Source organism: Nomascus leucogenys, chromosome 18 (assembly GCF_006542625.1).
Source record: "Nomascus leucogenys isolate Asia chromosome 18, Asia_NLE_v1, whole genome shotgun sequence".
Lineage (NCBI taxonomy): Eukaryota > Metazoa > Chordata > Mammalia > Primates > Hylobatidae > Nomascus > Nomascus leucogenys.
The window spans coordinates 66,619,127-66,641,846 of NC_044398.1; the positions used below are offsets into that span (position 1 = coordinate 66,619,127).

The 22,720-nt window shown below is 44.4% G+C and overlaps 1 long non-coding RNA gene across 2 annotated transcripts; it reads right to left on the minus strand.

The window, feature by feature from the left end:
• Positions 1–1,717: 1,717 nt before the first annotated feature.
• LOC115831258 lies at positions 1,718–19,291 on the minus strand. Of its 2 annotated transcripts, none has more exons than XR_004026784.1 (3): positions 19,199–19,291; positions 5,349–5,449; positions 1,718–1,806 (listed from the first exon to the last, which is right to left on the minus strand). It is a non-coding gene; the product is annotated as an uncharacterized LOC115831258 (long non-coding RNA). The 2 variants fall into 2 exon arrangements; XR_004026783.1 differs by lacking the exon at positions 1,718–1,806 and adding an exon at positions 2,526–2,710.
• Between the last annotated feature and the right edge of the window lie 3,429 nt (positions 19,292–22,720).

The following is a 22,720-nucleotide window of genomic DNA, read 5'->3' on the forward strand; positions in this document are numbered from 1 at the left end:
AGGCTGAGGCAGGAGAATCGCTTGAACCTGGGAGGCAGAGGTTGCGGTGAGCCGAGTTGGAGCCATTGTACTCCAGCCTGGGCAATAAGAGCGAAACTGTCTCAAAAAAGAAAAAAAAAGAAAATCTTTATACATAAAGCTTCATCCACATTGAATCCTCAGGATCAGTTTCCTGAAGTAAAATTTCTGGGTCGAAGGGAATGAAGAGTCTAAAGGCTCATGATTTTTGAGGCCAAACTGCTTTATAGAGAGATTCTGCCGGTTCTCGTGAGCATCAGCAGTCGGGGGAGGGTCTTCTCACCTCACTCTCACTAGTCTCTGTTTCTATCATTCCAGAAATCTGTGCAAACGTGATTGCAAAAAGAGCATCTCCTTTGTTCTGATTTACATTTCCTTGGTTGCTAGTGAAGATGACTCCAAATATTTAAGTTGAATTACAAATTAATTATTCTTTTTTCCCCCATTTTTGGGGTCTCGTTTTTTTTTTCTCCATAGATTTGTATGAGTTCATTATTTATATGAACAATGCTAACCTTGCTGAGGGACCCAGCCACCTAAATCAAATGGGCAGGATGGGCCGGGACAAATAAGGCAGAAATGACTGTAGAGGAACCAGTATAGGAGCCACTGGTGACATACTGGGCTCTCAGTAAAACTGAGCCCCATGATTTCCTCAAACTCTCTGAAGGTACAGAGCACTCAGAAAGTGAAAAAAGGGGAAGAGAGTCAAGTCACTAGTATTTGTTGAATATTAAATATGACTATTTAATCTGTTATGTGCCACATATGTATTGGGCAATGATTACCTGTGCCAGTCTTTGCTCTAAATGCTGGGGATACTACAATGAAGATATGGGACGGGGTCTCCACTTTCATGGAGCTTATTTATCAAATGTTTCTTGAATGTCAGGCATGTTTTTAGAGGCCTTCTAATCCACACCTCAAGAACTCTATGTGATATTGTTATTTCCTTTTTTCAGATAAGAAAACTGAGCCTCAGTTGGGGTGGTTTAGAGCAGAGATCAAGCAGTTTAGTACTGGAGTCAGGATCTGAACTCAGGCACTCAGGCTCCAGAGCCCACAGGTTTCACTATCCTAATAAATAAGATAAAAGCTCAAGTACAGACAGTCTTTGCTTTGCACCTTAGTGCAGGATTGTAAGAATGACCTTGCAGGCTGGGTATGATGGCTCACACCTGTAATCCCAGCATTTGGGGAGGCCCAGGAGGGCAACTCATCACTTGAGTCCAGGAGTTCGAGACCAGCCTGAGCAAGATGGTGAAAGCCCGTCTCTACAAAAAATACAAAAATTAATTGGGCATGGTGGCATTCACCTGTAGTCCGAGCTACTCAGGAGGCCGAGGTGGGAGGATTGCTTAAGCCCAACATGTCAAGGCTGCAGTGAGCTGTGATGGCACCACTGCACTCCAGCCTGAGCAACAGAGTGAGACCTTGTCCAAAAACAACAACAACAACAACAAAAAACACCAAAAGACCATGCAGAAACCTCACAAAGAAATAATCACAATGGTCCCATAACCTTTAGAAATATTTGTCAAAACATTAAAAACTCTCTCACTATGGTTATAAATGTATAAGGAAATGAAAAAAATGGTAAAACAAATATTTATTTAGCACACTGTAATTTTGTAGATTAGAAATGTTGAGAACTGTGTGATTTCTTTGTAAAAAACTTACCAAGAGTAGTTTGAGCAGTGCATTCTGTATTCTTTCCTGAAATGCTCAGTCAAGTGCAGCCACAAGAGGAGACAGAGGAGAAGCTCAGGAAAACAATACTCACAGGTCCTAGAGACAGGAGACAAAGCACACCAGGCAGGGCCACGTGGGGTAGCCTCAGGGTGGTCAGGAGGCAGAAAGCAGGGGTACAGGGAAAGCCAAGGCTACAGCCTTTATTGGGGTTTCCCGGCAGGGCAAGGGCACTTTAGGAGTGGCTAGTTCGAGTCATTTCAGCAGGCACTTAACTATAGGGGTGGTCTTTAGTTGCCCGGTTCCTGGCCTTTGGTTGACTAAGGCAGAGGAAGAATGTTGCCTCCTGAGGTGCCGGGGCCACACAGAGCAGAGATGGCTCTGGGTTGGGCAGTTTGCGTATCAAAGGCACACTCCCAGCCGAGCCCTTTGCTGTCTCTAAGGATTGGCCAGCTCTGGGAGGGGCAGTCAGACAGGTTTTTAAGATATTAAAACATCATAACATACAGAAAATAAAAAATATAAATAATACACAGTGTTATCTTTTTGTCATACAACTTACAGTACAGAAAAATATATTTTCTATGCCCTGGTAAACTGTTACTCCCCTTTCTAAATTTGAGTGAGCACCCAACATTTAATCTTTTTCACTTTTAATTCATGAAATAACTCTGAGAGTTCCTTTGATGTGATTTTTTAAATTTAATTTTTTTTTTTTTTGGCTGGCGTCACTTCCTCTGGGACATCTTGCTCCTTGTCCTCACTTTCCTCATTTATGTCAATAAGGTCACCTTCGCCAAGTTCCTCTGGCTGCCTCTGTAGAGTCTAGGATGCCTGAGTGTTGACATCCCAATTTCAGCTATATCTTCTCACCTCCATTTATGTTGGATTTGAATCTCACTCCCTGCGTTCTCATTTTTCATTTCTTTGCTTCACTTTCATTTTTGCTGGCCACTTCCCTCCATTGACTGTCCATTTGTGTAAGATGTCACATGGGTCATCACTGGAAGACAAGGAAGCACAGCAACATGCTTCGCTGTCTGTGTGTGCACCAATAACAGGGTGTGGTGACCATCACTGGCAGACTTTGAAAGAAGTGATGTGATTGGTCACTGACTGATCATAATGCTCATATTTACAAAAGTGATGTGTGTCGTGAAGAGCTAGCAGCGAAGTCTGTGCTTCATGCAGGTACTGACAGTTCATAGACCATGGTGAATGAAATCTGAACCTTGCCCTTGTGGGGACTGCATCTATTTAACTAAACTGACTAAAGGGTCATGATTGAAATTCAAACATATTGGAAGCCCAATATGTTTGCAATATGTTTTCCATGTTGGCAAAGGAAGAACTATCTGCTTCTTGGTACTGAAACTTGCATAGCTATAACAAGGAAATGATAGCACATTTTAAAGACAACAACATGGATTGTATTTTGTCAAGTTGTTTTTTTCCATTGTGTAAAATAGCGGGGTGTGGCCACAGCAAGCACTATTGTTTAATCATTCAGTTGAAAACTCAGCCCACACATCTCTCCTCACCCAGTGGACCTGCTCTTTCAGGATAATTCCATCTAGCTCACAAAGCCGTACTGAAGGTATTTCCTGTCTTCATGCAAAACACTTCCATCCTCTCCCTGCCCAGGGGAGGAAATGGAAAGAGAACGCTTATCCATCACAACAGGATATGGAGCTGTGGACTTGATTCTACCCCACGTCTCTGATTTAATGTGCAGTCCGAACCCAGGCACAAATCTAAGCAATACACCATATGTGCAGGCCCCAGGGGAAATCAGAACAAGCCCGAAGGAAGTTAGGCGAGAGAGCAAGCCCAGAGACAATGTATATTCTTTGCTACACATTCCATTTCCTTTGGGCCTGGATTCTATGGGTTTCTCCATATGTATCAGTGTGCGTGTATGCTTGGAAGATTGGTTATGAAGGGCACAGAAGTCTGCATCTGATTCATCCCGGTGCATATGTGATTGCAAAAGTGAGAAGAGGAATATCAGGAGGAGGAGGTGCATGAAAAGGGGAGAAAGAGGTTCTGGCAGGATCATTCAGAACGCACACTAAGGCCAATATGGTCGGAAAGGAGTGTGTAGTAAGGAGAAGAGTGTCTTTGTTTGGGTTTCCCAGAAGTTGGTCCTGAATACACGGAGTTAATTTGGGGAGTAATCCCAGTAAGGCCAGGAGAGTGCAGAAGTGAACCAAGGACGAAAGGGAAGCAAGACAGGATATGACAGGGGCAGGTTATGAATGCGGACACTTGGGGCTCAGTCACCCTGGAGACCTCTGTGTGGCGATTCGGAACGTGCTGACGAGTTGTCTCACCCAAGGGATGAGAAAGCCGAGGTATTTACACACCAAATCCCATCCTGGTTGAGGGCTGCTTGCTGTCTATTGCCTTTTCAGCCCTTACGGCCAGGCCTGCATGCAGAGCACACTCTCAGGAGGCCAGGGGGAGCCTAGAAACAGACTCACAAATTCTTACAGTACAAGGCCATCTGGAGTGCACAAAATGGGAAGTAGCCACAGGTACTGGTAGGGCACCAACAGGGCCTGCTATTAGGTTCTGAATGTGGTCCGGGCACTGCTGTAAGCACTTTGCATGTGTTAACGCGTGAGATGCTCACAACAAGCCTACAAGATAGGTCTTGTTATCACCATTTTACAGATGTGGCACAGAGAGGTTAAGTCACCTGCCCAGGCTCACAGGCTCTATGGAGCCTTAGCATATGTGTTACAGCACATTGGCAATGCCCTCTGCAACGCACGCTTTTATCTTCTCTCTTTCCTTTGTTTTCCCACAAACTCTCCTAGGTTTTTAAGGCTTATGGTAACTGAAGAGCATTTGTTGGTGCTAGGTACTTTACATGAGCAGGATCCCCAACAACATAGGGTACCAGCCACCCCTGGAGAGTACACCTGAGCTTACATAGAAGGAAGTACAGTTCTCTTATTTAAGTCACTGTGCTTGGGAATCTCGTCATCACCATGAACACACAGGGTAATGTTGGAGTTCTAAGTACGGCTCTGGGACACCAAACACAGAAGGAGGTATGTGGACCCAGCCCTGCTGCAGCAGAGACCTTATACAGGAGGGGCTGAGTCAGCGTCTGAGGACCCGCATCCCACCCCGTCCTGAGTGCTTCTTCTCTTGCTTTGATTAAAGGAGGACTCAGCCTCTTGTAGATTTCCGTTCCTTGTGCAGGGAGCTGATACAAGAGACAACATGATTGAGTCTTCTTTGGCTCCCCCACGAGTCACTGCTTGAGCCTGCCTCACCAAACCAGTCCTGAGGTCTCCGTGCACAGAGCTGTCAGCAAACCTCCCACTCCCTGTTTGTGTTGGCTTTTGTCACTGTGCCATGCTGGAGGTGTTGGCTAAAGCTGTTTACTGGCTTAATTTAAAAACACCTTGAGGTGTTCTTAAAATTCTGCTTTGAGCAGCAATATGGACAGAACGGCAATGAAGCCAGAAAGCAATGAAGATAAATAGAATATAACCAAACAAAATTATCATAAAATCACATGGAGTAGCTTAAGGGAACTTTTGAAAAAGTAGATTATTTAAATATAATATTACACACATATATCTACACATACATAGACACACATATATGTCTATGTATGCTCATACCTGTATAATTTCAGGAGATCTTATTGTCTTCAAGGAGCTCACTTATTCATACCATAGAGGTCAGGCCATGTTCCAGGCTAAGTGCAACTCTGAAGCACGTTCTTCCAGACCAAAAGAACAGAACAAAGCACAGAAGGCTTAAAATATTAGTTTTATATGCATGAAAAATAATGGCATCAAAAATCAGACTACTATGGCAAAAGCCACCAACATGAGCTTTCTTGATTATTTTTATGGGGCCAGGAACCATTTGATAGCGGGATGTGGGTAAAACCAGGCGATATGAAGTGAGGAGCTAAAAATTGGCTTACGTAGCATCGTCAATTGCCTAAATTGAATGTCAAGAGAAAAACCTTAGAAAACTGCTTGTCCAATCTCCAGGAAACAAAGGCTCAAAGAGGAGAAGCTCATGGAGCTATTTGGTGGCAAGGTTACGGCTAAAAGTCAGCTCTCCTGTCTTCAACTCTGCACAACACTTCACGGCTTCCCTCATTCAGTGTTCTTAATTTGTCACAGTGCACTGCAACACGACACTGAGGGGAAACTCCTAAGACTTACAATCCTTCCCTCCTCATCACCCTATTTCCTAGAGTCACGCCACACAGCCACTTTCCCTACCCAACCCTGGCCACAGGTCCTGGCCAGCTGTCTTGGCTCTAATGCAGGTAAGGGTTAGTCAGAAGGGAAAGTGAAGAGGGAAGTCAGGAGAGGAGTGGGGTGAGATTCTCTTTGCAAGCAGAGAGGCTCAATTAACAATGACAGAAGAAGAATTCCAGCACTGTCTCCCTTCCGCAGCCCAAGAATAACATCCAGGAGTCAACATCTCTGCCTCCCACATGCTGACACACAGTCTCTTTGTCTTGTGTTGAACCTTTAAGCACTCCAGAACCCAACTTCTATGTTTTCTCTCTCTCAAGGGTTGAATGGATTTAATATGCATTTCTAAAAGTCACCTGAGAGTAGGCTTGTGAACCAAGGCAGAGGTAAGCTCTCTGGGTTTTGCTCTTTCTTTGAGGTGACTCTATAGAAGAGAAACTCACTGGAACCAAGGTACTAACATTCTTCAGCCTCTAGGTAGGCACAAATTCTCTCATCAGAGGGACCTATAGAAAGTCAATATTGACGGGGCATGAGTTCCTTCTGTCTAGAAAATAGAGACCTTACTCCTGATTGAGTTGGTGGGGAGAGGGCAGGAGTGTACAAAGTCCGAGATACATTATGTTGGTAAAAGCACCCATTCCCAACTCTCACTCCAGCAGCATTACTTAATGTAATATTTGATCATTGCTTAAATTATTATTATAGCTTCAGAAAACACCACAAGTGTATGATCATGATTATTATCTGGTTGTGGTTCTAGCTTACAACTTAAAAAGTAATCACATGGAAGAAGATCCCTCAAAAGACAAGAAATGGAGGAAATGAACATGTTTCACATCAGCATTGGTCTTTGTCTGTTTTTTATTAAGTATGTTCCCAAAGCACTTCATAGGGGAAACCAAAGACACGTGGAATGTTTAAAGAGCATTGCACATCCAAATCATTTGATTCCCAGCTACAAGTCATTAGGCTGATATTACTGACCTCAAGCACACTTGGGAAATGTAGGTAAAGGACCGAGAAATTTGGAAGGTCTAAAGTGGAGATTACATTTGTGCAATTTCAAATTTTAGCTAAATGAGTATTTTAAAAGCAAAGTATATTAGGTGGTTTCTGTGTGCCAGATACTGTTCTGAATGCTTTCTATATATTTTATTTCAGTATCATAAAAATCCCATGGACTAGGTACTATTATGAATCCCACTTTACAGTTGGGGAAATTGGTGTTCAGCATGGTTGCTAACTGGCTCAAGGCTACTGAGCTACTTAGGTGGCAGAGTCAGGAATGTCTAACTCCAAAATGTAGGCTATTAACAAGTATGTTACATTGCCTCTCAAAACCTAGAATACAAGGGTAATTAAAAAAATAAGACACAAGAATTTTTGAGATTATTCGTTCGTTTTGTATATGTTTAGTGATGGTGTGCCTACGCCAGGAACTACACATGAGGAGCTGAAGATACAGTTGAAAACTGACTAGGTTCCTGCCCTCTGGCATTTACATTCTAATCTAGACAGAAAAAAATATATAACCATAGAAAAAAATAAAATTAATGTAAGCTGTAGTAAGTGCTATGAGAAAGACAAAGATTCTGATATATTAAATAAGGGAGGAGGACTCTCTTAGCATAAGTTCTCTGTGGAAAGCTTGGCAAAGAGTTGCATGTAGGTGGTTTCTTTCGGGAAGTGATCACAGGAAACAGAAGTGGGGACTGGGGAAAAAAAAAGAAAGAGGAAAAGCTGAAACTAGGGTGCATTCTCAAGTTGGTCACTGCTGTGGGCCATGGGAACAATTCTGCCGGGACACCAAAGAGTAGAGGAGAATGCACCTCAGAACTGTCCAACCCATAGAAGGAAGAGATAAAAACGGGTCCACCACCTCCCAGTGGTCATGGGTTGTTCATTTCCTCCCATTCCTAGGCTGTGCGTGCAAAGCTCCCACCGCAATACCAGAGAAATCCTGGGCCAGAAACTGAAAGAAGCCAGGTACAGCTGAGGCCAGGAGCTGCCAGGTGCTGTCACCCAGACAAAGTTTGGTGCTACGATGGCTGGCCAAGAGGTGGGCTGAGTGGGCGGTGAAGACGCACAAGGTGACCAATACAGAGACCTGTGTTAGAGGGCTGTGTCAGAGAAAGCTTCCCTGTGGAGATGGCTTTTGTGATGAGATTTCAGGAGGACAAAGAGCTAAGCATGGTGAGAGCTGAGAGAAGAGCATTTCCAAGAATAGGAACCAGCCATTGAAAGGCCCTCAGAAAGAGGCAGCATCTTTCAGAAACTGACACCCAGGGTAGCTGTGATAAGGAAAGGTGAGAAGCAGCCCAGGATGTCATAGAGGGGCAGTGCCAGGTCACACAGAGGCTTGGAGGGCATGATAAGGATTTCGTTTCTAGTGAATACAAACTCATTGAAGGGTCATAAAAATGCAGTCTATTAACCTCCAAACAAAGGATCACAAGAGTTTCAGAGCTGAAAAAGAACCATAGGTATGAAGCTGAGAGGTCATTCTATACAAGAAAGTACAAACTGGTTGATAGTTCCATTGGCCAAAGGTCCATATGGGGGCCAAGAGCAAGGGCTTCCCTCAAAGTCAACAGGGCCAAAAGTTTGTTGTGCACTGCTGAGTTCAGGGAGCCAGTCCGTAGCTCCAGTCTCTTACACAGAAATTGTTGGTAAGAACAACTGAGAACCAAGGCTGGGATGGGATGAGGGTCGGGACTTGATGGATAATATTAGGAGAACTTCTAAGAGTCAGGGTGTCTTACATTTTATTTTATTTTATTTTTGAGATGGAGTCCCCCTCTGTTGCTCAGGTTGGAGTGCAGTGGCATGATCTCAGCTCACTGCAACCTCCACCTCCCAGGTTCAAGCAATTCTTCTGCCTCAGCCTTCTGAGTAGCTGGGACTACAGGCACACACCACCACGCCTGGCTAATTTTTGTATTTTTAGTACAGCCGGGGTTTCACCATATTGGCCAGGCTGGTCTTGAACTCCTGACCTCGTGGTCCGCTCACCTCGGCCTCTCAAAGTGCTGGGATTATAGGCGTGAGCCACCTTACATTTTCTTTGGTGCCAGCATAGATCCTTGCTTTTAAAGAAAGGTCTCAAATCTCTTAAGACTTGGGGTATTAGAACTCTGAAAGTGACCCTTGTACTGGGAGCTCCTGAGTCTCCCCACTTGAGCTTCAGTTTTATCTTCCCCTGAGAAGTCTTTCACTTTGATTTCTCCTGTATCTGCTGTGCTGGGCCCAAAGGAGGCATTAACATTCCGGTCCAAGCCTCAACAAAACCCCTTACCCTTGAGATATTTGTTGAACAGGAATTGCCTGTCTATGTTTATTTAAACATATTTGCCACATGATTAATGAGCAACATAAAACGCTTACACCTGGGAATCATGAAACATGTAATTTCCATGCTCCTTGCCTATCTGACCTTTCCTTAGCTCACAGGTACATCAATACACCTCCTGTCTCTGTAATACCTTGGTGGTTGTGTTAGAGCAGGCTAACTGCTTAACAAGTCCCAAATTCCAGTGACTTAACACAGCAAAGTTTATTTTTCATTCTGGTCACATTCCCATACAGGGCTACTGCAAAGTTCTATTCCATGCAGTCATTTGGGAAGCCAGGCTCATTCCTTCTTGTGGCTCTATCCTCTTCTGAGTTTTTGAAATCTTCTCCATTTGGCCAGTGTAAGAGCAAACAGCACACGTGGAAAAGGCACCACTGCTCTCAGGTGAGGCACATCTACTCTGATGGAAACTAGTCTTACAGCCCACCCAGGTGCACAGGGATTGAGGTGTAATCTATTGGGATCCCAAGAATAGGGGACCTTGGGTGTTGTGAGCACCAGCAGCCCCTACCACAGTGGTGGAGGAAAACAAAGCACTATTAACCTTCCAAGAAAAATATGGAAGCTGCACATATGATTTATCATGTAATACAGGCCAGGGTCAGGGGAGTATGCTTGGCTTCCTAAATTGCATGTAGAAACAATGTAGATTACACGTTGCTATCTCCAGAGCTTAGAAGAAACTCAAAGAGGCTGGGCGCAGTGGCTCATGCCTGTAATCCCAGCACTTTGAGAGGCCGAGGGGGACGGATCATTTGAGGTCAGGAGTTCGAGACCAGCCTGGCCAACGTGGTGAAACCCCATCTCTACTAAAAATACAAAAATTAGGCCAGGTGTGGTGGCTCACATCTGTAATCCCAGCACTTTGGGAGGCCGGGGAGGGCGGATCACGAGGTCAGGAGATCAAGACCATCCTGGCTAACACGGTGAAACCCAGTCTCTACTAAAAATACAAAAACAAAATTAGCCGGGCGTGGTGGTGGGCACCTGTAGTCATAGCTACTAGGGAGGCTGAGGCGCGAGAATGGTGTGAACCTGGGAGGCAGAGCTTGCAGTGAGTCGAGATTGCGCCACTGCATTCCAACCTGGGCGACAGAGCGAGACTCTATCTCAAAAAAAAAAAAAAAAAAAAAAATTAGCTGGGCATTTTGGCGCATTCCTGTAATCCCAGCTACTTGGGAGGCTGAGGCAGGAGAATCGCTTGAACCCAGGAGGGGGAGGTTGCAGTGAGCTTAGATTGCACCATTGCACTCCAGCCTGGGCAACAGAGTGAGACTCTGTCTCAAAAAAAAAAAAAAAGAAAAGAAAAAGAAAAAGAAGAAACTCAAAGAATATGATACGTATTAGGACAGCAATTTTAAAAATATTACTACACTACTTATTCCAAATAATAAATATTGAAGAAATTTTAAGTGAAATATATTTAGGCATCTTTTTCTCTCTCTGACTCTTTAGAAATTGTAAAACTTCTGAGCCTGCAGGTCTTTTTTTTTTTCCTTTTAATTGTGGTAAAATACACATAAAATTTCCCATCTTCATCAGGTATAAGTGTGCAATTCGGTAGTATAGAGTACATGGCATGGTTGTGCAACCAATCTCCAGGACTCTTTCCGTAAACTCAGAATAATTAGTTAACAGTCAAGAACAGGAATAAAATCTAGATTTACACTTCCCACATAAAGATCATAAATATTTCTTTGGAGTGAAAATAATGTTATTTTGCCTTAAGCTTGATTTTCAGTACATTGGTCATTATCGAGCAATGTTATTTCTTATTTTGTTTTTTAATTGTGGTAAAACTTACATAATATAATTTGCCATCTTAACCATTTTTAAGTGTATAGTTCAGTAGTGTTATGTGTAGTCACATTTCTGAGCAACAATCTCTAAGACTTTTTCATCTAGAAAAACTGAAACTCTTTATCCATTAAACAATTCTTTCTTCCCCCAGCACCTGGAAACCACAATTCTACTTTCTGTCTCTAAGAATTTGACTACTCTAGGTACCTTGTGTAAGCAAGATTGTATGGTAGCTGTCTTTTTATAATTGGCTTATTACTTACCACAATGTCCTCGAGGTCCATCCATGCCGTACGATGTGTCAGAATTTCCTTCCTTTTTAAGGCTGAGTAATATTCTATCGTATGTATATACCACATTTTGTTTATTCATCTACCCAGTGATAGACACTTCGGTTGCTTCTACCTTTTGGCTATTATGAGTAATGCAAGGGCAGCCGTTATTAAGGTAAGTTTTGAAGACGGAGAATCACAATGAACAACACACTCACTGGTGTGTGTGTGCGTGTGCACGTGCGTGTTCATGCTCTTGTCACCTTCCTCCTACTCATAGACTCAGAGTGTGGTAGAAAACTAATAATTGAACCTAGGACACTTGATTGTACCATTTTCTTTACTCCCATAGGACAGGTTCTTATGTAATGAAAGTATCTCTTAAATTTCATCTACTAAAATGATAATTTTCTGAATGAATATAGGACATTGTCCAAGTAAAGGGGTTTTAAGTTGTACTAGTTAATTACTCTCAGAGTTTATCCCTCAATAAGTTACTTATAAGTACCTATTTTGTATTCTATTCAGCAGAGGTTCTGGTACATAAAAACAGTACACTCTCCTTTCCCTGGTCATAGTTTAGGTATAACGTAAAATACTAGGCTAACACTTTCAAATGGTGTCTACTGAACATCAGTGGTCAGTGTGATGTTAGTAGATGCTTCATAATAATAGCGTTCCATGGTCAAATATGCTTGACCATGGAACACTGTGATACAATTTTTAAATTTTTATACAAACACAACTTAATTGAGGCCTAAGCACAGGGGTCATGGGGTGGGAGGGGAGTATGTCTGTGTTGAGTTCAGTTAAGGGAGCGATTCAGCATCTAGTCAAGGCAGAGAAGTCAATCATTCAGCAATCACTGGTAAACAAAATGACAACTCATCTAGATATCACACATTATAATTTTCTCAAATTAGAATTTTTCTATTGGCAACTTTCAAGACTCTCGTACATCACTGGGCTCATTAGGTAAACTGTGTAATGTCCGGGTGTCTCATGGTGGTAGATTTCTAGCCCATAATGGTGCCAAAAGTTGCCCACCCATCAAACACACATCTTTCACCACTCTCAACTTCAAGCCCACGGAGTTGTAGATGTATCTCCCATGGGCTCACTCTTCTAGAAAAGGTGGGCTTTTCTGGACATAGTCCCCCAAACAATGCTGAGGCCCATGCCATGAGGGCCATCACCCAGGGGATAACAGCGAGGTGAGGGCCTTCCCAGGCTGTGACCCTAGTGATCCAGGGGCAGCTCTCTTGCAGCTCTCACTGAGTCAGTCTCCCATGACCTAAGCAGAAATGCAGAGGAATCCCATCCACACTCCTGGAAGCTGGAGAGCCCTCTCTCCATAGGATGCATCCCTAACCCTTGGGGAGAGCCTTGAGAACAGCCGCCATGGAGGTGAGGCAAAGCTTTACCTCCACCCACTTAGGGTCCAAGCTAGGCCTGTTAATTAAATTGACAGCAGACAGATGAACAGGACAAAAGCATGCAAATTTACCCTCAGTTTTGCATGATACAAGAGCCCTCATAAGAAAATAAAGACCCAGCTTCATCCATGTCCCTACAAAGGACATGAACTCATCATTTTTATGGCTGCATAGTATTCCATGGTGTGCATGTGCCACATTTTCTTAATCCAGTCTATCATTGTTGGACATTTGGGTTGGTTCCAAGTCTTTGAAGCTGGAAACCATCATTCTCAGCAAACTATCGCAAGGACAAAAAACCAAACACCGCATGTTCTCACTCATAGGTGGGAATTGAACAATGAGAACACATGGACACAGGAAGGGGAACATCGCACACGGGGGACTGTTGTGGGGTGGGGGAGCGGGGAGGGATAGCATTTGGAAATATACCTAATGCTAAATGACGAGTTACTGGGTGCAGCACACCAACATGGCACATGGATACATATGTAACAAACCTGCACATTGTGCACATGTACCCTAAAACTTCAAGTATAATAAAAAAAAAGAAAAAGAAAATAAAGACCCAAAGAAATAGCAAAACCTACATGTATTAGGTCAAACAAAGGGAGGCAATCATGGAAAAGTAACTTAATTATGTGTAGAAGCTAAAGGAAGATATGAATGATCTTAACAAGGTTTGTTTGTACAAAATTCTCTTGGCTATGACTCCCCATAAAAGAATGTTTCTTTTCTCCTGGCACAGGGAGGGAATCTTTTTCATGGGAGTTTTTATCTCCTGTTTTCAGGAAGAAAAGGGGAAGGTTAGAATGCTCATCTTGCCTCTGCTCTTTTGCAAGTGCCTTTCATTGGATGTAATCCCTATGGCAAAGTGGCATATTTTGGGGTGGCATATTCTGCCAGCCTGCACCAGTTTGACCTCTTTGTCCGTCCCTCACCCTGAGCTCCATCAGAGTGCTAAGCCCAAACCTCCCCTTCACTAGCTCTTTTCCCCCAAAGCAAAGCAACCCAGGCAGACAGCTGCCTATGGTCCCAGCCCGATCGGTCCCTCATACCGCCCCGCCATGTCTGAGTCTCAAGTTCATGTACTTTTTCCTTTTGATCTTCCTTCAATATCATAAGCTCCCCGAGGACAGATGAGCTTGTATCTTATTTGTCCGCAGCACAGAGTAAGTACCACAGTTTTTCACTGACTGACAATGAATGAATAAAGGAGCAAAGACATCCATCTAAACAGTTTCCTTGGTGACCCAGTGATTCCAGGCCAGATAGCAGAAAGCTGCCACATTGTTTCCAAAAAGTTATACAAGTAGAGGTTTTATTTACATGTTACCTTGTTTCTGAGCTCTCTAAATCTGTCATCTTTTATCTACAACTAGGGTTAATATTCACTAGCCATATAGTATGAAAACCCTTATCAGATTCCAGTGGTATGACTGTTTGTGTTTTCTACTCAAATAATAATAAGATGATTTTTTAGAGGGCCAGCTTAGGTCTCTCTTCCGTGTGCTAGAGCCCAAGCAGCAATAGAAAGCCTGGTAATCAGACACCTTTTGCCCCACAATGTCACCCTGAATGAGTCTTTTCTTTCTGTTCTCTCTTTGCTTGGTCTTTTCCAGACTAGCTTTCCATTTCACAGCTTTGCTAAATATTCAGGACAAGGTCAGAGCAAAGGGGCTATCTCAAGGTGAAAGGAACTGAATTTAGCCACATAGGGCCTCTCCCTAATGAAAGCATTTAGCACCCAGCCAAGGAATCTATCTGTCTTTAGATTCCAAAACAGAAAAAAAGGGAAAAAAAAATCTCCCTTAAGAAAAATGCCAGTTTTGCTTTGCTTCTGCTCTAAGCCAACCCTGTTTCAGGTTCCAGGGAGGTTGCTCCTTGCAGAAGGGAACGTGCTACAGAACACATGAGAAGACCTGAATTCTATTTCTGGCACTCACTCTGATATTCTGTGGCCTTATCCCCGGCTACTTGAAGAGCTTTGTTCTGCCCCCCTACCCGCCCTCTGCCATCCTCTTCTTATTGCAACTTTGTGTGTAAGTGTGTTAAGACTCAGGAAAATTCTCCAAAAGCTCAAACTCAAGTGATCTTTATTACCTGGGGCCACAAGTGCCAACCAGCCTAGAGCGGTTCCTTGGAATAGGCGGGTGGATCACGAGGTCAGGAGATAGAGACCATCCTGGCTAACATGGTGAAACCCCAGCTCTACTAAAAATACAAAAAAATTAGACAGGAGTGGTTGCACGTGCCTGTAGTCCCAGCTACTCGGGAGGCTGAGGCAGGAGAATCGTTTGAACCCAGGAGGCGGAGGTTGCAGTGAGCAGAGATTGTGCCACTGCACTCCAGCCTGGGCAACAGAGCAAGACTCCATCTCAAAAAAAAAAAAAATGCTGGCTTCCTGCCTTGTGATGTGGCAGGACTTAGTAGGCAGACTAAATCTGCCTACTAAGAAGTAGACATGTTGATACAGAATCTTCCACACAGAATAGAATTTACCAGTTACCTGGAAGCATTGGCATGCCCATAAAAATCTCCTCCTTTGAGAAGCCACGGAACACTGTTCTGCCATCTACCCCACATTCTAGAAATTTACTTGCATCCTCTGAGTACCATCTGTGGTACTGGTATCTGCAACCTGTTGATGCAAAAACATGAAGCTTCTAGTGAGGAGGGAACAAACCTCTCTCTTTTGGAGGTATCAGTCTTAGTGTACTTTGTGAAAAGGGAAATGATCATGTGAAATAGTAGATGGCATTTTTCTGATGCTTTGCACAAACCTTGATTTCACATGGTGCTGCAGCTGTGTTGCTGGAAACAGCATAGCATGGAGAGGGCAAACTTTGGAAGAGACCAGCTGGATAAAATCCTGACTCCACACTAGGTACTGTGTGGCCTTGAGCAATTTATTTAATGTCCCAGTTTCAGTTTCTTGTATACAATAGGGTTTCTAAGTGGACCTAATTATCATGAGTATAAACTGAGAAAATGCCTGTACACTGCTTAGCACAGTGTCGGAACATGTCAATTGCTGTATGAATGCTATCTATTAGCAATAATATATGCTATTAATAGATATGAATAAATAGCATTTTAGTTCATATTAAAATTAAATATTTTAATTAATAATTATTAAAATTAATGAATATTATTAATATTAATACTATATTATTATATTATCTGTTAAGTAATAGATAACATTATAAATGATATTAATAATAGTCCAGCCAGGCATAGTGGCTCATGCGTGTAATCCCAGCACTTTAGGAGGCCGAGGCGGGTAGATGACTTGAGGCTAGGAGTTTGAGACCAGCCTGGCCAACATGACAAAACCCCATCTTTACTAAAAATACACAAACTAGCTGGGCATGGTGGTGCACACCTGTAGTCCCGCCTACTTGAGAGGCTGAGCACGAGAATCGCTGGAACCTAGAAGGCGGAGGACACAGTGACCCGAGATCATACCACTGCATTCCAGCTCCACAGAGTGAAACTCTGTCTCAAAAAAACCTTAATAATAATAATAAGGCTCATAAAAAATAACCTAGGGAATTCATTAATGATGAGCAAATGGAAGTGATTCAAATAATCCTTTTGTGGCCCTAAAATATCCTGACAGGTATCTATTTTAGCACGTGTAACATTCCGTTGTATTCTTTATTTCTTTATATCTCCACTATTCCAAAGCCTCTCCAGGGCAGGGAATTCTCTCTTTTATTGTAATGTCACAAAGTCTCCTCTATTACCCGTCCTATATAAATGTTGTTGAATAAATGAAAAGTGAAGCCATAAATTAATGAGTGAACAAGTAAGCAAGTAAACAAATACTCATTTGAAGGGAATATTTTTTGCATTAAACCGAAACAATTGTATCTTATACAAACTATTTCTAAAAAGATAGCATTTTCCTTATTTAGTATGAACTATTGCCAACTTCCCTTCCCCTATCTCTGAGAAATGCAAAGTCCCTGATTTAGAGTAATTTCTCAAGGGTTGTTTAGGGGTTGTCTTAGTCAGCTCAGGCTGCTATAACAGATTATCGTAGCCTGGATGGCTTCAACAACAGACATTTATTTCTCACAGTTCTGCAGGCTGGGACGTCCAGGAGCAAGGTGCCAGCAGATTCCGTTCCTGATGAGGGCCTTCATCCTGGCTTGCAGATAGCTACCTTCTTGCTGGGTCCTCATACAGGTGAAGGGAGAAAAGGCTCTAGTTTCGCTTTGTCTTTTTATAGAGACTCATCCCATCACGGAGCCCCACTTTCATGCCATCATCTAAACCTAATTACTCCCCAAAGACCCCCCTCTAAATTCCATCACATTGAAGGTTAGATTTTCAATATCTGAATCTTGGGAGGACGCAAACATTCAGTCCCTGGCAGGTGCTGGAAGTATTAACACAGTGCCCAAAAACGGTAGAATATTTTTGGTAGGATGAATCCACTTTCAACCCTGGAAGCCAGGCATTTCAGAGTGGAAAAGAAAAGAGAAGCAACAACTGCACAAATAAGTATCTTATTAAGGAAATCACTAGGTCTTTGAGGGGTGCACATTCTATGCTTTCTAAAGGATGAAGTCTGAGCAGGCGGAACGAAGCTAATCTTGCCTGGCTGTGCACTCTTCTGTTCTGGCAGGGGGCTGGTGCCGCTCCCTGCAGATGCCCACGATGCCAAGCAGCCTGGTCTAGTTTGTGGAACGTGCTCTAATCCGTCAGCACAGCCACAGTAGATATTCTGAAAACTAAGAGAATCACCTTCAGCAGCTTATCAACTAACCACAGGCCCTTATCTCAAATGGGAACTTATTCAAACCGTTATTCAAGCTGATTCAAATGAATTTGAGGGCCTACTAACAGCCCTGGCTACATAATTTGCCGGGCGCAGTTCAAACTCAAAATGCAGAGTCCTTTTCAAAAATTATTAAGCATGTCAACATGGTGTCAGTAGAGCATCCAACTAAGCACACGTCGGCTTCTGAGCACAGGTCACAGGCCCATAAACCCAGCCATGCCAAGCAATGACTATCCAACAAGTCAAACACCAGGAAACCCCAACCCCTCCACAGCCCTGCGGCTGCTGCAGCAGAAAAACAAAAACAAAACAGACACTCAACACCATCAGCATCAGCTCTTCCCAAACCACCAGTCTTCCTCAGAACCTCCCTCGTTTGACCTGTTTTAACTCGTGTTCCCTCGACCTTCAAATTTTCAGTGTCCATAAAGCAGATCAAGGCTATCACAAAACAAAACAAACACCAAAAAGCTAAACCACTGGATCTAGAGACCTACGGACTTGCCCTCCTGATACTTGTAGCTGGTGTTTAAGGACGTGCCTGTCTTGGGCGATGGGCGGGTAGAAACCTCACACACCAAAGCCCACGGAGCTAAATTCAAGGTTGCGAACCCCAACCCCGGTGGGAATACGGTCTGCAAACACGCCCCCTTAAGTCCCTGTCGCACACAATAAATTGCTTTCTGAATATTCCCTTTACAACGGCAAAAAATAGAAATGGCTGTAACTGTGCAGAGAAAGAAAACAGAAGCTGGGATGAGCTCCATCAGGGGCCGAATCTGCTTCTCGCTGGTGGATACTGTGATAAGAAACCTGGATCTCAGCGGCCTCACAATGGCCTATTTATCCGGCTCTCACGCACTGCCGGCAGCCCCGGCTGGGAATCACGGGGGTGGCAGCCGTCCCCGGAAAACGGCGGCGCTCCGACACAGGAAAGCCCGCGGATCAACTGATCTGCAGACAACGCTTCTTCCTTCCTGGGAAGCGGCCACAAAGGCGGCCAGCTGACCCCGGCCCAGCGCGGCTGCCGGCCGAGGAGGACAGGGGCGGGGTGTGTGTAGGGGGGAATCGTCGCCCGCCCCGCCCCCACCCCCCAAGTTTCCCTTGGCAAAAGCATCCCAGGCGTGGTTCAGGCAGAGTCCACGCCAGCGAGGCTGGGGCCGAAACTCTCCACGCCAGGAAGGCGGGGTAGGCGGACCCGCCGCCCCCAGCCCCGCGCGCCCGCTGCGCCCCCCACGGCCCCCACCAGCGGTCCCTTCCGGCCGGGGCGGCCTTGGCCTGGGGCTGGAGTTGATTTTGGTCGGGGGACAGGAACCACTGGCACAGCGCCCCCGACTGTCCCCTGAGGAGGCCCCTCCCTACGACTTTTGGTCAAAAGCAAAAAGAAACACAGACACTGTGCGTCACCCCGGGAAGCGCGCGGGGGTTTCGCTCGCGTTTCAGGAGCCGACTCCGCATCCTCCCTCGGTAGGGGGGTCGGGGGTTCCTAAAATTTACCCCCCAGCTTCACTTCTCTGGCGACAGAGCACCTTAACAGTTCATGTCCCTCTCGCTCTCAAGTGAAAACATATCATTTTTGTGTTAAAATGTATAGACACCATGAGAATTGGCAGGAGGTCAAACCGTAGATTCTGAGATGCTCCGGTGGCTCCCCAGGAAGCGCTGTTTTCGGAAGTGTTGACCCAGCAGCTGGGCCCTGCTGCTCTAATGACACGATGTGTGTGCTTTCACTTTTTCACTCCCCAAACAACGTGGTTTGGAGTCTTGAGAGCCCTGGAAATCGCTGCCCGTGGAGGGAAAGGTCTGGAGAGGCCAGGCCAGGAGAGCAGACACGCTGCGAGAAGCGGAGGCAGCCCTGTGAACTCGCCCGGCTCCGCAGGGAGGGGCGAGGGGGTCCAGGTCGCAGGTGGAGCTGGCCAGCTGCGAGCCAGGATGTCCTTGCTCTTTCCAAATTATACAGTTCCCACAAGGAAAAAAGAGAGGGGTAGGGGGGTCCAGGCAGATCTTCAGCTGTTTGTATACTCTGCACCAGGAGGCGCTATCATCAGGCCGGACCCCTACTCCACAGGCCTGAGGAGACCACAATTCTTCCCTCCAGGCAGAGTCGTGGACCCAATTTTCCCATCTCCCCGACTTCTCTTAACTCAGTATACCGCCATTAACAGCACGGTCAGCCTTCTGGACTTGAACTCCAGAAGGAACTTTGTCTCATTTAGTGCCTGCAGGGGAGCAGGATGAGATAGTACCTCTTGTACCAGCACGAGGTCTCTGAGTTGACTCTTAAATAAACATTGCTCTGTTTCTAGGGACAGAATCATTTCTTGACCTAGAGAAACAAAGATATTGTGGGAAGGACCCCTGATGCTCAGTGGCGGTTTGGAGACCTGGCGTTAGCCTTACTCAGTAAGGCTTCCTGATCTACCAGGACTGATCCAGTCGGCTTTGATGATCCCCTAGCCTGGTCCTGGGATTCTTCCAAACACCCATGAGATCACCCACATCTCACAGGGGCTGGTAGTGTTCCCAGCAGAGAAAGGTGAGGGCAGCAAGCAGTAGTCACTTTGGGCCTGAAATGAACATCTTGGGGTTTTTATATCTACCCATCCACCATGGGACATTATTGTCCCTTCCTCTTTGCTACAGTGTTTCCAGAAAATGAGAGGTAACATCTTCTTAGAAATAGATTGGGTACCCTGTCTTAGACCCAGTTCCTTTTTTTTTTTTTTTTTTTTTTTTAGACGCTGTCTCACTCTGTCTCCCAGGCTGGAGTACAGTGGCGCGATCTGGGCTCACTGCAACCTCCGCCTTGGGGGTTCAAGTAATTCTCCTGCCTCAGCCTCCTGAGTAGCTGGGAATCCAGGTGTGTGCCACCACACTCAGCTAATTTTTGTATTTTTAATAGAGACAGGATTTCACCATATTGGCCAGGCTACCCTTGAACTCCTGACCTCAAGTGATTCACCTGCCTCAGCCTCCCAAAGTGCTGGGCAGTTACTTTTATTATAGTTCTAGATAATATAGAAAAGAACATGGAAAACAGCTATGCAAGCAAAACACAAACAGCCCTGTTAAAAAGTGGGCAAAAGACATGAACAGACACTTCTCAAAAGAAGACATGCAAGCAGCCAACAAATGTGAAAAGATGCTCAGCATTGCTAATTATCAGAGAAATGCAAATCAAAACCACGACGAGATCTCACACCACTCAGAATGACTATTATAAAAAAAGTCAAAAAAACAACAGATACTGGCAAGGCTGTGGAGGAAAGGGAACACATACACATTGTTGGCATTGCTGGTGGGAATGTAAATTAATTCAGCCACTGTGGAAAGTAGTTTGGAGATTTCTCAAATAAAACAAAACTACCATTCGACCCAGCAGCAATCCCATTACTGGTACATATCCAAATGAAAAGAAATCATTCTACCAAAAAGACACATTTTTATGTGCTTCACAGCATTATTCACAATAGCAAAGACATTGAATCAGCCTAGGTGTCCGTCAATGGAAGACTGGTACATATACGCCATGGAATACTATGCAGCAATAAAAAAGAAGGAAATCATGTCCTTTGCAGCAACATGGATGCAGCTGGAAGCCATTATTCTAAGCAAATTAATGCAGGAGCAGAAAACCAAATAGTGCATGTTCTCACTTATAAGCGGGAGCTACATATTAGGTACACATAGACATAAAGATGGCAACAATAGACACTGGGGGATACTAGAGGGAAGCAAGGGTTGAAAAATAACTATTGGCTGGGTAACAGGATCATTTTACCCCAGACCTCAGCATCACATGTATATCACACAATATACCCATGTAACAAATCTGCACATGTACCCCTGAATCTAAAATAAAAGTTGAAATTATATATTTAAAAAAAAAACAGGACAGAACATGAACTGTGGTGACTATTTCAAAGGAGGGAGACTTCGCATTTGCCAGGGTTCAGGTTTTATAATATATTCTTGATATCAATATATTTTAAAAGATATCTGGGTGAAGTTTAAAAATCTCCTGAACACACATTTAATAAGCTATCTCAGAAACCTATTGAGAAAGGCTGTTCTTTGCCTGCCCAGACTCTGCCTCTTCCACCCTGAGTGTCCTCACAGCCAATGGGACAACCCGTAAGAATAATGAGCTCTGGCCACCCAGCCCCATCCATGGTCAATGCCTCTTGGGGAACCCATTGTCTTTGCCTTATAGGATTGCAGACCTGGCCTCCGACTCCTAATGGCTTGCTCTATCTCCTGCTTGCACTCTGCATCTCCCCAGCTAATGGCAGAGCCTCCCTGGCTCCAACCCCCTGTGCTTTCCCTCAATGTCCTGCTCTTCCAGACACTCCAGTAACTTCCTTGCCCAACCTGTTGGCTTCTATGGCAAGTGCTCCTGGAAAACCTGATCAGCCCCTGCTCCTCTAAGGGGGTTCTGACACACGCTCCCCTTCAAGTTGCTATAGGACATCAGACACCAAGATTGTGGGCAACTACTACCATAAATAAGTGCACAAGAATACCACGGTTCTGTTTGAAGAAAGTGATTAGGATTCAAAACCGTCTACACATAACGGTCTATATAATGGCTTCTTGTTTAGACTTGGTCACGTTCAGAGTCTTCCGTCCACCTCTCTCCCATCCCCCTCCTGCTTCCCCACTAGTTTAGTAAAATGTGCTTTGCAAAGAGCCCAGTTAGTGCCTTTCTACAACTAAGGATTAATGAGGCCGCAGAGAGGTCCAGGCCCCCACTTATTGTCCCTCCCATCCACTAGGCAGTTCCTCCACTCCACTGAGTCAGGAAGGAGAAAATTCTAACCACCAGGAGTATTTTTTTTAACATCAAAGTCCTGCTGGATGTAAAATGGTCCCGTTACTATGGAAACCAGCTCGGTGGTTCCTCAAAATGCTGAACACTGAATTACCATATGACCCTGAAATTCCACTCCTAGATATATGCCCAAAAGAATTGAAAACATATTTAAACAAAAACCTGTACATCAATATTCATAACAGCACTGTTCACAGTAGCCAAAAAGTGGAAACCGCTCAATTGTCCATCAATGAGTGAATGGATTAATAAAATGTAGTATATACATGCAATGGAATAGCATTCAGCC